The sequence below is a fragment of the Capsicum annuum genome, unplaced genomic scaffold (genome assembly GCF_002878395.1).
Source record: "Capsicum annuum cultivar UCD-10X-F1 unplaced genomic scaffold, UCD10Xv1.1 ctg80171, whole genome shotgun sequence".
NCBI lineage: Eukaryota > Viridiplantae > Streptophyta > Magnoliopsida > Solanales > Solanaceae > Capsicum > Capsicum annuum.
The window spans coordinates 1581-4933 of NW_025890808.1; the positions used below are offsets into that span (position 1 = coordinate 1581).

At 38.7% G+C, this 3353-nt stretch overlaps 1 pseudogene; it reads right to left on the bottom strand.

The window, feature by feature from the left end:
• Window positions 1-241: 241 nt before the first annotated feature.
• Window positions 242-2539, bottom strand: LOC124885216 (annotated as a pseudogene).
• Window positions 2540-3353: the final 814 nt, after the last annotated feature.

Consider the following 3353-nt stretch of genomic DNA (forward strand, 5'->3'; position numbering starts at 1 on the left):
AGAGGAGTATAGAACTAATGTATTCATTTATCTCAACTTCCCTCTTTGAGAGAACCATAGAAAAGTACTCTTGAGCAGTTCCATAGTCATTCGCATTAGCATTAGCATTCCTTGAGTACGAAGAAGAAAATATACAAATGAAAACAAAGAAGAGACTCTCCAGGTCAAAATTCCTAAATGGTATGTAGAACAAAAAAGATTAGCTTTATGTATATACACGTAAAGCTTTACCAATCGTTGCTTATTCTGTTGATGCCGATGGTGCTATGGCCAAACTGTTAGCAATCAGTTGTTCTGAAGACGACTCCTCAAACTTAGGGACAAAGCTCATTGTGTAGTGGAACTCTATTTGTAGGCGCTGATGAAGGGGTGTCAATGCCATCAATCCTTTCTTTACATCAACTTGTAACTCCCTAATAGGGATTGCTGCCCAAAAAACTCTTAATGTTCTCTTTACATGCCTCTTTACCTCTATAAATGATGTTCTTTTCAGGTACCGTGTCTTCCTGCATACTGTCGTCGCTGTTGGTGCTCATGACAATTTTGCTTTCATCTGCCGCCTCTTTGACATCAGTTTTCTCTTTTCTATCGCAAGATGGCTCATCATCTGATTGTTGAGACTCACAAGATGCTTGCATAATTGTTGTATCTTGGTGGAATTTGAGGATATATGCCTGATTACAACCCTCAAAAAGCCTCTCCCCAAGTGTGTCAATGATATAATACGCGTCTTATTCAACCTTGAGGATAAAGAAGTGGCCATTCCAACTTACAATGTAAACACATGAGTTGCCATGACGAGGAGTTTCTTGAGCGGACTTAGAAATCTCATCCCATATGTTGTCAAAAGACATGGAACCATGAAGAAAGTGGAATCCTTCCTCTTCTTCGATTCCTTCGGAATGAAAGAACCCGATGAATGATTTTTCTGAGACTACTGAGAGTGGACGCACTTTAGCCTTGAGAACTGTCTCGAGGTCAAAATGGTTATCTGGGAAACTTTCCCTATAGGTCTCATTTTCACAAAGATCCCTCCACTGCATCGAGCCTTCACAGATAAGAGAATCAAGTTGGGACTTGATGGGCATATCTTCGGATTGCAGTGGAACCAATCATCTATGACAGCAACCAAGGTTGTACAAGCGCTTTCACCAGCAGCTCGTTCACTTCGTTGATCAATCGAATCAAAGAAGATCTGAGTCTGCAGCTTCATTTGTCCATCACGGCTTATTATTTCTTTCTACTCCCAACTACCCGTAGTGAAACTTTTATCTCCAAACGAAGAGACTGAAATCGGAGAAGTTTCCTCGGATTTGTGCACCTGCATGAACTACACACATTAGTAAGAGGACTAGTTATGACATATATCTTCAATCATGAACAAGAAAACCTCAGTAGGTAGATACTTGATACAACTGTACAAGTAGACTAAGCTACTAAAGAAAGCTGCCAAACTTTGTAATCTTCAATTCGGCAAGCACATTCGTGTACAAGTTATTACACGTTGATCAGACCATGACATAAAGATAATAAATGACTCGTCAAACATGACAAAGAAAGCAATAAAAAAGGAGACGTACCCTAGAAGAAGACTCATCAGATGAGCAAAGCTGTCGGCGATCAAAGTCTATATCGTCTGCCCCATCCTCTCCATAATGTCTCTTCAACAATGGCTCCCCCTTAGTTTTAGGATATTTGAAACTCAAATACCTCTTCCTCCAGGAAAGAAGACTACGTTTTGAACTCTGCTCTGCAGATTGATTTGCTGCAGTTTCATCCTCAGGGTACTTGTGCTTTGTGTCTGAAATATGATGGTTGTAGTGGAATAAATCCTCTTCACTGCTGCTGCCGTGTATTTGAACAAAATGATCCACCAGCATGGTTTGCATAGACGAGTGCTTCGTAACTGAATGACTTCTGAACACTTGTATCCTCTTTTCCTTCCTCAGATTCTCCTACCAAATCCTCATCAAGTGAATCTGTATCCACAGGATAAACATAATCGGGATCCTCACTTCTGACTGAGTTTCTTCTATCACTGTTGCTGCCTTCCTCTGCATGATATGCCTTCTTGTGTCGCCTAAAAGATAATGCTTTCAAAAATTTGACCTTTCGCAGACCTGCTTTTAAAGAACCACCCCCATTTTTGTCTGTCAACAAAGCCTTTCCAGGGTTCAGAGATACTGGAGCAGACATGATAAACTTCAGAAATATCTCTGAAGCTTCGTGAGTGTTCCTCAATTCCATAAGGTTGAGCACTAGCTGTCAACAAATATGTGAACATATCTTTAGGAAATAGTCGCATTAGATAATATATTCACGTAGCTGCAGGAATACAAGAACGCAAGCAAAAAGAATGTGTTTTAGTTTCTCTTACACAGAGTGAAAGGCAACTCTTGAAGCTGCCAACAGAGACTTCCAAAGGAACGAAAATTTCAATGCCCTCTTGTTTATATCCTGCTACTGAAGCAAAGTCTGCAAGATTCAATGTTGCAGAAGAAAGTACGGATACCTTCTGATTTGGTCCTTTGCTTGTACCCTGATTTAGCAGAAGTATGAATAAATACAAAGAAGGGAGTAAATGAACAATGAAATCGAACACAAAGACAACGTGTTCAATAGAGGAATTAGTGTCGATGAAAAGCTAAAACCAAAACTAAAGGATTAGAAGCACGAAATAATACACCCGTGGATTGGAAAACACACGATTATCATGAACGATAGGTTCAAAGCAGTCAAAGGAACATGCAGCTAAGGCCAATGTTATGACTATGGAAGAAGAACAACTTTCTTCAGTCTCAAACAAGTTGAGATTTAAGAATTTACTATTCCATTTAAGCTCAACACATATCATCATCAAACCAAATAAAAATACAAGAGAAAATAAGTTACATAAAAAAAATAATTAAAACCGATTTCCAACTAGTAGATATGGCCTATATGAGTCTTGATACTACATTGTGTCCTATCTTTAACCAAGTCTGCATTGATTCCAAGAAATTATAGGTCTTTCGAGACAACTTCTCTAGGTCTATCTCGTCTCCTTTTGTAACACCCCGTATTCAAGTACATATATTGGCGTATTCAAGTACGTGTATTGATCTTATTTATATGAAATTAATTTTATTTTATTTTATTTATACCGGAATTTGCCCGTCGATGGTTCCATACGAAGGTTATTGAATAAGCTTTCCAACGATATAAATATTTCCAAAAACGGATAGGTTTCGGATATAATCGAGCACATTCGAAACTATAAAACGGTGGCCGGGATATTTGGAATAGTAAATGTGCAGGAAAATTTCATGCACACAAACTACTGAGGTCAGCCATTTTTTTGGGTCAACTTTGAA